This window comes from Neophocaena asiaeorientalis, unplaced genomic scaffold, assembly GCF_003031525.2.
Source record: "Neophocaena asiaeorientalis asiaeorientalis breed wild unplaced genomic scaffold, Neophocaena_asiaeorientalis_V1.1 scaffold177, whole genome shotgun sequence".
Lineage (NCBI taxonomy): Eukaryota > Metazoa > Chordata > Mammalia > Artiodactyla > Phocoenidae > Neophocaena > Neophocaena asiaeorientalis.
Genome location: NW_020172779.1, coordinates 5,827,687 through 5,839,621, shown reverse-complemented (window position 1 = coordinate 5,839,621; position 11,935 = coordinate 5,827,687). Strand labels below are relative to the sequence as shown.

At 41.3% G+C, this 11,935-nt stretch overlaps 1 protein-coding gene across 3 annotated transcripts in view; it reads left to right on the top strand.

Annotated features, from left to right (window-relative positions):
- SNTB1 (syntrophin beta 1) overlaps nucleotides 1–11,935 on the top strand; it is a 217,179-nt gene that overhangs the window by 1,165 nt on the left and 204,079 nt on the right. The window lies entirely within an intron of this gene.

Sequence of the window (11,935 nt, the reverse complement as noted above, 5' to 3'; positions counted from 1 at the left end):
CAGCCTCATCCTCACACCCACCCGCTTGCTGTCACCCACCAGGGGGCCGCAGCGCGCGGCTGGCGGGAGTTTTGACAACTTTTGCCCACCTGGGGGCAACTTGTTCCCTCCCTAGGGTTGTCCCAGGCGTTGACCCGTCAGGGGTGTAGGAAAGGGCTAGGCGAGGAGGGTTTCTGTGCCGAGCACCGGGTCGGAGGCGTAGTGATGTTGTCTCATTTTTTATCCGCGCAAAATCCTTGTGTAGTGTAGGGGCTGGAAGTGAAACTGGCAATGAAGTGTACGCGCCCGCGTTCCGAAGCGAGCTCACTGAGTAGTAGCAACTCTGACAGTTTTCTGCTTTGGCACAATTTTCTTCTCAGGAGCCTGGGCTGCCCAGCTAAAAAAAAAGGGTTGAATCTCAAAGGGGCCAGAGAGGGGTGGCAACGTGTGAATGCTAGAACTCCCACCACCCTTCCCATTTCCTCCTTTCAAATTGGAAACTCGGCTTCTGGCTCGGGAGCTGTGCCCAGGGCTGGGAAGTGAGGTGCAGCTGTATGCAAAAGTACACTTCTGCTGCCAGGTGTTTGGCCAGTCCCTCTGGATTCCAGGTTGCTCCGTTGGAGGGCTGGTGAAGTGGTGTTTCTGCCTGCATCTTCCCCCGGTGTTTCCCCTCCATTCCCCCGGAGTGATGTGGAAACAACTTTGCATTTGTAAACAGTTTCCCCTGCGTGTGAGGTGTCTTAGAAACTACTCTCTTGAGATCTTATGTCCCCATTCTCCTAGTTGCCGAATGTGAGCAGAATAGGTAGCACCGTTTTGTGCCCTTTTGTGACTGTGGGGCGTTACGTGGGGCAGAAGGGCAGTGGTAAGGGGATGACGCATTCTCCTTTCCCACTACAGCTGCATTTTTCACTGGATGCCTGCCACTCTGCCCCTTAGCTTGCTTTGTACATAGCTCTTTCAGCACTAATGTCATGGAAATATCTATTTATTCAGCTTTTCCCCGCTGTAGATTGAGTTATCTGGGGTCTTTGATTTAGTTTGGGTCATCTCCCTTGAGCTCCATGACATGCTTGCTGAGTCAACGAGTAAATGAACCCATGGCCATTGAAACAATGTTTCAACTGAGACCTTGTAAACCAGGTGGTTGATTTAAGCCTAAATCAAGAACTTAAGTCAATTTCCTGCTCATCAATTGTGGTGCTGGTGTGTGAAACCCAGAAAGTTCGAAGTTGGGAAACCAACTGTTCCCTGTAACAGCTGATGCAACTCTCTGGTACATGGCCCACATCCTGGCCTAGAATACACGTTCCCCCGCCCCTTATTTGTGTAGAGGATTTGTGATGTCTTCATATTTAATTGCTACCCAGGATCCGGAAAGTGGAAGGCTATTTGCTTTGGCTTTATGGTTAACATAAGTAAACAAAAAAGTTTTCTTGATTCAAGTGTGTGTTGGCTTCTGTGACAAGGGGCAGGTGGAATTTGGAGCAAGTGTAGTTTGGACTATAAACGGCTGGATACCTGCTTGGCTTGTAATATTTACTGCAAAATATCAGGGGCCACAAAGGCAGGTTGCTTCTATTTCAGGCACTGCCCTTCATTATGTCCCTTCTTCTCCTCAGTTTCACTTTAATGAATAGTGATTTAGCAAAGAAGTAAAAAAACAAAACAAAAAAACTCTCTCACCCCTAAAGAGGAAGAAAATGTGACTCGCTACAGTTTAAAATAAACTTAGACAAAGAAAAAAAGTCAAGCAGTTGTCTGACTTTATTGGTGCAGCAACTGAAAAGTGAGCTTTGTAAAAATCTCTGAAGGTAACATTCTTACAACTGATTGTTGTGTGTTCCAGGCAGGACCTCTAGGGGCAGACCTATGGGCTTCCTAGCTAGACACGACCCACCTGGGCTTTGAGCAGCAGTCTTATTCCAAGCCTGAGTTTTCAGAAATTGACTGCTATTAAGATAAGCAAGAAACCCTCTCCCCCCACCCCCAAAACAGTGTCTCTTCTTCTGAGAGTATTGGTCCGAAATGAGGTGGGAATGATCATGTATCATCAAATCAAATAGAAAACAACCTCTCTTTTGTAGCTTGGCCTAGTACAGATATTCCCAGCTGAAGGGACTTTTCAGAATCACGGGAAGGGCTTTTTGAAATCACCTATCGGGACTTCCCTGGCGGTCCAGTGGTTAAGACTTTGCCTTCTAACGCAGGGGGTGCCGGTTCAATCCCTGGTCCGGGAGGTAAGATCCCACGTGCCTCACAGTCAAAAAACCAAAACATAAAACAGAAGCAATATTGTAACAACTTCAATAAAGACTAAAAGTGGTCCACATCAAAAAAAAAAATCTTGAAAAAAGTTTAATAAAATAAAATCACCTATCTACTTGCTACTGCACTGAAATGCCATCTTGATTTCAGAATTTCTACATAGGAAAGTCTTTGCTGATGTAATCTAGTTGGACCAGAGGACTAAGGGAGATGTATTACAGATATATTTATATGGTAAAGACACTGTTTTCTATTTAGATTGCTTTTTTTTGGTTTGTATGATTTTTGAGGGAGCAGTTGGAGACTAGTTTCATCCCTCAACCACAGCCAATATGACCCCCATTACGTGACATGCGCCCCCTAGTGGAGACTGACTGCCTCTACTAATGGTACATCCTGTGAAATGAAACCCCGCCCAGCAAATTTCAATGCCAGCGTTCTAGTCTTAGATTCTGTCGCAGAAGGATGTCAACCTCCCTGAGCCTCAGTGTTTTCTGAAAAATGAGAATAAAGAAATGCTTACTTATTGGGCTGCCGTATGGAAGAGCACTCTGAGAATTTAAAAAGGCCGGGGGAGGGGGGCGGGACAGAACGTATCAAATGCCTGCTGTGATTATTTTTACAATTCACATGAAGATGAAATTGCCCCTTCTAAGGGACACATCTTTCCTATTCCTTTACTAGAGTTTATATTTTTATTGTTTTGTTGTTGTTGTTGTTTTTGTACTATAGAACTGTAATGTTAGGAGACCTTTGCTCTGGGAAAAGAGAATCACACAGCAACAGCTAACATCTCTTGAGCACTTAATATGTGCCAGGTTTTACTTATATTTGTTCGTGTACACTTCTGGTAACCCCATGAGGTTAGTGCTACTGTTGCTTATTTTACTGATGGGAAACTAAAGTTTACAGACTTTACACGTTTAAAGTTTACAGGTTATTTGCATAAACTACCAGAGCTAGAAGGCATCCAGGTCTATCAGACTTCAAAGCTCATACTTAAAACCTCCAGGTGAAATTGATACTCTGAGCTTCTGCTTCAACTGCGTGCTTGAATCAGTTGAAGCTTCATCAGTTATTGGGCTCGAGATGTCCTTTCCCACTCCTCGAATGTGCTGACGTGCCTGGGACAGCCTTGAGCAGGAAACAGCAATTGTGTGGACCACTCAAAAGGGAGAGACAGGAAAGAGGATTGAGTCTCAAAGCCCTAATCACCAAGTGTCTGGCTATCAAGAGGGAGCTGCTGCGATATGGCCCAAATTTACAAAGTGACTGAGCGTCCGTCATTAAACACATGGCAGGCAAAGAGACTAAATTGCAATTCAGACTTAAAGAGTGAATAAACTATTCCAGTTAAGTCAGTGTTAAACCAAACGCGCATCAAAGTTAAGATCAGAAATCTTCACACTGTGAACTCATTTCCCATTTTAGGGAGGTGGGAACAGGGACCCTGCATTCAGCCATGCAGATATTCAACCTCGTAACTCCAGGGGTGCACCCTCTGGAGTTGGGCAGGGCATACCTGCATAGACGTCTTTGGCAGCTTTGGGTACAGAAGAGGGGTGGGGGAAGAGGTTTTTGCCCTTATATCAATAGTAAGATCATAATTTGGCCTATATCAACCTTTTTGTAACTGAAGTGACAATAAAATTAGTTTCTTCAGAACTTTGTTGAGATCAAGGAGTGCAGAATGTTCCGGAAGTGGAGGTGAGGGGTGGACAGAATTATCCTTGGGTACAGAGGTCACTTATGGAACTAGACTAGAAAAAATAGAAACGCAAAGGAGAAAGTCAGAGACAGTTGTTGGCATTAACCTTCTCCATCAGAGTTCCTCCCTCAGTACTACTCCCAGGAATGCTCGTCTGTTGAGATCATCTAAAATGTCACTTTCATAATCACTTTCTCCAGTGGTGGAAGTAGGGATGATGGGGCAGGGAGGTGGCAGGGTGCAAGGGAAGGGCAGTGATTTTGCTGCCATTCAATCTCAGGATTGGATGAGAATTTGAAGTTTAAAGAATATTAATTTATTTAGGATGTACAGATTCTTAAAGAATACCCAAGAACCCTGGAATTAGAATCTTGAAACTTGAGTTATCTTTTAACTAATAATTACACTTTTTGCAATATACTTTATTCCTTTGGGCCTTAATTTTCTTCATTGGAAAGCTAGAAAGCTGCGGTAAGCCATCTCTAAACCTTATTTCACTTCATAACTTATAAATTCAGACCCAACACACTTTTATTAACAAATCTTTCTAACACCCCTTTTATTATCATGAAATGAATTTCATAAATATAACCTAACTCTAATTTAAATTTAAAATCAAAATAATGCCCTATTATTAACATGACAAAATGGAGAAATGAAGTGAATTATAAAAAATATGTTTCAATAGATAACTGCATGGTACAACTACACCAGAGGTCATAATGAAGGAGGTAGATGCTAGGACTCGTATGTAAAATTACTATCGATGCATAGCTACAAATGAAGATGAGTAGGGGTATGTAGTATCACTTGGGATCTGGAAAAATCTTGCACTGTGAAGGACTGGCTCAGATGTTGCAAGGTGTCTTGGATCCCTGGCGGCTATCACTAAATGCTAGTTGTATGCCAGCATGACCCACCTTGACCTCTAAAATGCCTCCATAAGTTTATGAACTGCTACTGGGGAAGGGCAAGAACCAACCTCTTAAGAACCAGTGTTCTGTAAGAATGCTAATTCTACTTTATAATGCCTAACCTTTTGTAAACTCTTTTTACACGTGTGATAGTACCTAACACTTATATAATATTTACCTTGTACCAGACGCTGTTCTTAGCGCTTTACGTGGACCAAATCAGTGGAATCTCACAATACCCTGATGCTATCAGTATGTCTATTTTACAGCTAAGAAAACTGAGGCCCAGATCAATTAAGCCACTTGCCAAAGAAACACAGTGAATAAATGCTGAGGCTGAGATTGAAGCACAAGCCTTAAAGCCGTTGATCCTCATGAACAGCTGTATAAAATAAGCGGACTAGGGATGCTTATCCTCAACTTGTTGATTAGGAAAGTGAAGCTCCAAGAGGTGGAATGATTTGTCTTTATGAGGTCTTTCTTCTACTTTCTTGTTTGAAATATTCGTTTTCTACTATGGCTGTAACAAATAACTAGAAACCCTGGTAAATTAAAACACACACTTACTATCTTACAGTCTGTTAAAGTCAGAAGCTCGATGCTGATCTCACTGAGCTAAAATCAACGTATCTGCAGGGCTGCATTCCTTTCTGGAGGCTCTTTTCCAGAAGCTTCTAGAGACCACTCTCCTGCCTTGACTCATGGCTCCCTTCCATTAAGCCTGGGGTAGCAGTTTGAGTCGTCTCACCTCTAATCACTCCAACCTCTATTATACCTCTCTTGCATTTTAAAGGCCCCTTGTGATTACATTGGTCACATCCAGATAATCCAGGATAATCTCCCCATTTAAAGTTAATGTTTAGCAACCCTAATTCAATTTGCAACCCTAATTCCCCTTTGCCATGTAAGGTAACATATTCACAGGTTCTGGAGACTAGGCATCTTCTTTTCAGGGGGTGGTGGGGAGGGATAATTTTTCTGCTACCACATCTGGTTCGCTAAAGTCATAATGGTGCAGAGTTCCCAGGTAGGACTTCATGAATACACTGAACCACAGTAAAGAATCACTTCCTGTCTCATTGCAAAGGAGTTCTTCATTCATTCATTTATTTACGCCTCTAACGAGTTATTTATTCCGTGTCTTCTATGTGCCACACGCCACTAGGGGATTGCCCTCAAGAAGCAACATTTGAGTGACAGACACAGATCAGCATCGGATCAGCACCATACAGGCAACTACAGGATGGAGTGAAAAGGGCAACATGCGGGGTTTTATGGGATGCTGTGGGTTCCCGTGGGAAGGGCAGCTGAGCCCCTCTAGGGCTAGGGAAGGCAAATGCCTCAGGGCAGCCTAAAAAAGAGCTTGGCCATCAACTTTAGCCCAGTGTGGCTGAGCGGGTAGAACGTGACCTTCAGACCTTGATGAAGGGCAAGACTGAAAAAAGACCAGAGAATTGAGCAGGGGGCAAGGCTGGTAAGCCTTGTTACAGAGTTGGATTTCATTCTGAGGGTGAAGTGTTTTAGGCGGGGAAATGTCACGCTCGGTTTCACATTTCAAGAAGCTCGCTCTCTAGGGCGGTGCTTCTAGCATGAGGTTGGCAGGGCTTTAGTGAAATGACTGGCTCCCTGTTTCTACCCAGCTGCCCTGGGACAAGGCCACTTGACCCTGAATTATACTTGGGGGCAACTCCATGAGTAAGGCTTAGGTTTGCAAAGGGGCTTTACTCACATTACGATTTTGTCACCAGGTCACCCCTTTGTGGATGCTTGGACAGGTGTTACAATCTGCCTTTTGCACAGGAGGGTTAGGTGACTGGTCCCAGGTTACCTGTCAGTGACAGAGCTGGAAATCAGATTATCTAACACCCCATCAGCTCTCCTGCTGCGCGCCACACAAACTCAAGACATCGTGTGGGGACCAAAAGAAGTCTCAGAGGAATAAGCCTTGGCCTCTGATTTTGGGAGCCTTACAGTAATTAGGGAGGTAGGGCATTTGAGGCTGATTGTGAAGTACTTGAGATTAGTAAGACAAATAGGGTGATTTTGACCCCAGCATATATAGCATAGTACCTGGCAGACATCAGGCTGTTAAAATGTGTTAGAAAAGGAAAAAATGGAAGGACAGATGGAAGGAAGGAAGGGAGGGAGGGAGAGAAAAAATTGGGGGATTTAGCAGTGACCCTTTTTTTATGACTCCCATCCTCCAGCACTCCTGCTGTTGGACTATGGCGATAAACATTTGGCATACGATAATGAAAACTATACCTTTTCCTGTAGAGAAGAGGAAGAAAGAAGGGACTTTATAAACCTAGGAAGCACTTACTTAACATAGACCAGTCTTGAAAGACAGTTCCCAAAAGAGGAGCCAGGCATGATTTTAACAGTGATCCAAAAATGTAATTAATTATCCTTTTCGTGTTATATTTATAACCACTTTGCCTTTGCCCCGCTGTGGCACAGGGACCTACACATCTGAATAAGTAAGAACGCTTTCTACCCAAGGAGATGAAAACTCTCTGCTTAGATATTTTAATTGTTTCTTTTTTAAGCTTATGTATCAGCCTGAGAATTCAGACCATGTTCCTTAAGTGAAGCTGATCGGGATGGTCCTTCAGTTCCTTCTTTCTGCCGGGGTAGGGGATGTTCTTCTTGTTCAGTGGTGCATTTTAGCCGTCACCCCATGAAGTATGTATAAAAATAACTCGCTGCACATGGCTCCACACTTGTGAAAGACATCTAAGCAAAGCTACCAGTGTTCTGTTTGGTGAAGGGAAATCATTCTCTGGCAGCTAGTGGCCTACTAAGAATTCTACTTCAGATGATGCATTTCAAAGCAGTTCATGTTAAAGAAAAGCCAGAATTTCCCCCGGATTTATAACAGGTGTTTTACATACCAAACCTCATTACCCACTTCACTGGCTTTGATCTATAATGATGCTTGCCTTTAGCCCTGGTCTGCAGAGTGAGACTTAAGAGAAAATATACAATGTGCACCACAAAGTAAATATCCTAAGACACAATGAGCACAAATGAGCCGCATTCCCAGCGCAGAATAGACAAGATGGACAGGTTCACGATTAATAATGATTATCATGGATCTTAAAAGGATGACCCGTACTTTAGCTCAGTACTTTTAAAAACTGCTCCTCCCTGTGGACTGAAGCATCGTTCTTAGCATGTTCATAAGTGTGGGAGGCTCTGTCTAAAATGTAACGGGTTGCTGAGGATGACTGCAGCTGACATGTCCAGTTTGTTTGCATTGCTGTTCAAACTGCTCTTGTTTCTTCCTTTCGCAATTTTGTTTTTTTTTTCAAAGTGGTAAAAGACAATGGTTCAGAGGGGTGGGCCTTGGATTTATTTTGTCTGGGCTCGAATTTGCAAGCCACCTCTTTCTCCCTGTGTGATCTTGTGCAAGTTACTTAATTACAAGCTTCAGTTTCTTAATCAGTGGGTTCATTGTAAGGAGTGGAGTGATTATGTATGTAAAGTGGTTAGCTCATTGCCTGGAACCGTAGTCTGCACTAAATAATTAGTAACTGTGTAGTATGTCAGGTCTCATGCTTATCTAAGTATTATTTTTGGATAGAGGGTTCAATCCTATAAGTAAAATGAAGGGTTCAATCATATGTTCTATAAAGCCTTTTGGGGGGCACAAGGGAGAGCTTGGGATTTGCCATGTTAGGGAACCAAACGACGTAAGTGATGGCTTAGGAGAGTTCGTTTGCCTTGCAGGTGTGAATTATGATCCCACAAGGGTGTATTTCACTGATGAGTTTTAGTCGCATCAGATGCTTTCCATCAACCAAACCACAGCGTAGGGCGCTGTGGCTTTTAGTGGGCAAATGTGAACTGTGTCTTAAAATGCTGATATGCAGGAACATGCAGAGGAGTGTTTTGTGAAGGAACAGTAGGCAAGTAGGGATTTAACCTACACAGCAAAATTCAAAACTCTTTAAAATTTTTTCTAGTAATTATAGGAATGTGGAGATCTTATTAACCCAAAGAAACCCAATGTTTCTTTTACAAAAAATGTAAAATATTTATATAATCATTACTAAGTCAAAAATATACTTTACTTTTTATTCTGTTATTTAGTACTGTGTTTCGTGGTCTCCAAGAGACCATCCAGTGGAAGATATGTCATTGTTTATGTACCCTTAAGAAAGAAAAAACTGTCTAAGATGGGAAGTCTGATAGGTTACCTGCATAAAGTTGGGACACCAAAGGGCTATGCCTTCAATGCAGGAATAAATGAAAAATAAACCCATCACACAAAAAGGGACAACAAAGGCACTCATTTCAAATTTGGTACTGGTGGAAGGAAGGAAGAATATATCTCCAATAATATTGAATTGCAGGTTGGTTCTAATAAATATTTAGGTCTGAATATACAATGTCAGTGTGAGTTTTAAAAAGTACTTAGGCAGATAATCTAATCTAAAGTGTTTTCAGATAGAGAGGGCCCCCGATGAATGATAGGAGAAATTATAAATACTCTCTGCAAGAACTTGGTTTCCATCCACACCTTCAGAGATTTTAAGGCCCATCCCCCAATTCAAAGATGATAAAATGTGAAAAGAAATGGGCAGTTTGAATTGATGAGGTATGGTGTAAAATTGTTACACAACTATTTATTAAAATAATTTTTCTTTTAATGTTTGTAAGGTGGCACCTTGTTGGTAGATTGAAGCAAAAATCTATAGAGGGATGAGATGAAATTCCTGTTCTAAAATAGAACAGCCCAGAGGGGAGACAGGTGTAGAGTAATAAACTACATTTATGTAAATTACAATAAGTTCTATAATAATAAAAAGTTATAAAGGAGTAAATGTTGTAACAGAACTTATGGAATATCTGAAGGTACTAAGGATATATGAAGTGGAAAGGAATGCTTCACAGAAGAGGTGACTTGAGAGTAGGATTACATAAACAAAGTGAAATTTAAAATATAGGTAATTACATGGCTATCTGGGGCCCTGCATTTCATCTGAAATGTCCTTCATCTGCAATGAAAATCAAGGTTAATGATTTTTCTTTTTTGCTTGCGATATCCATATACTGTCCTCTGTTCTGTACTTCATTTTTAGAATTTGTCTAAATCAAAATACTACATGTTTATAGCATTCCTTCGCCTACCCTCCCCCATATCTTCTCTCCTGTTCCCCAGAATAGTAGAATATATAGCAGTATAGGCATATTATTTAGAATATTCTAATAGCAGTATGGGCATATGATTTAGAATATTGGAATACTTTTTTTACATACTAGAATATATATTCTAATATTCTGAATAATATGCCTGTTACTGCTATTTCTTGATATATCAGATTTAGCCATTATTGACTAAATCAGTCTCTGTTTATAAAATTATGATAATGTCAGTATTGCTCCATTTTCCAGCCAAGTAATATTCTATGATCAGGTCTTTTGCAGTTACTAACAGCTTTTCTTTTTTTTCCATTTGTTTAGTTTTCTTATGCCTAGCTCAATTTTTTTTTTCCCCAAATGCAGCACTAATGTATCAAATTTCTAGCAATAATTTTTTTTCAGATTTTCACACATATCAAATAATCCACCCATTCTGTTTATTTTTCTCCTGGAGCCCTGCCACTCTGGACTGCTTCTGTCTTGGCCTGGTGTGTGGCCATCTTCCTCGGGTTGTCCTTGGCTTTATCCTGTGTCTGTTTTCCTGAATCTACTATCACCTTCATTTCTTGTTTACTCTCGGCATGTGGGATCTTCCCAGACCGGGGCACGAACCCGTGTCCCCTGCAAAGGCAGGCGGACTCAACCACTGCGTCACCAGGGAAGCCCTAATACTTCTTTTTATCTCTGATATTCTCAGTTGTATAGAGTGCCTTGCCTTGGTGTGAGGCTTTTGGTAATCAATTTTCCAAGCACTTAATGGACAGCAGTAGGCTGAAGCCATAGTTCCCAAACTGTGTGCCAAGATATCCTAGGGTGCCCCAGTGAACTCACAAGGGTACCATGGAATATTTTAAAGTTTCAAGGAAAACAGCAACATCTCTTGGATACCAGGCAAACTATTAAAGGGAGTTTCAACATTAGATTGCTGCATTCCTTCAATAATGTGAATATCTTTGCAAAGCTGGGTTTTCTGTGATTACTGTGATAAGAAATTAAATTAAAAATAAGTACCACATGAAATGAAGGTGGCAGTATCCATATGATTGCAAAGTTTTAGAGGTTGTATAGTGCCCAACAAATGCTAAGTTTTTAGGACTTAAAGATGTACTACGTTGTTTGGACTTAACTACTTAATAAATTGAATTGGTAGGTGTTTCTTTGGGCCTATGAGTGTCATGAAAAAAATAACTAAGACATTTAGGGTGCCATTTACTGAGTAGATGGGGGTCTGTGGTCCAGAGGCTCTTACACGTCAGTTCTGGAACAGTTTTCTTGTATTATTTATTTGACAGTTCTTCTCCTTTGCCGTTTTTGCTCTCTGTGTGTGGAAATCTTATAGCTGGATGTTGGAACCTCTGTATGGACACGCTAAGAAACTAATTTTTGTTATCTTTTTTTTCTTTTTTTCTCCAGTTGTCCTTCTCTTTCATGTTTGTTCATTTTCATGAACAATTACTAGATTTGTATCTACAACTCTTGTATTGAATCTTTAAAAAATTTTATCTGTTCTATCTCTAAGCTCCAGAACATTCTCTTGGTCTCATTGTTCATTCTTTTCTTATAGCATTCTCTTGTTTTGTGGATACAATATCTTTGCTGCTCTCTAAGAACCCATGAATAATGGTTTCCTGAAGACTTTTTTTTGCACTAATATTGGCTCAGATGTCTCAATGTACCTTTCTGTCCACTTAATTTTTCAGTGTGTTTAGGCATATCTGATAGTGTCACGCATTCTGAGATTTGTTCCATTTTTGTGTTCCCCGAGAGGCAGAACCTGATAAGAGTATCTCAGTGTAAGAAGTTTATTTGGGATAGAATCATAGAAAACACTGGTAGTAGAGTGGGAATGTAAGACGGTGATTGGAACAAACCCATAAAGACCCCACCGTGAGCCACTAAGCCACTCTGGAATGCATCA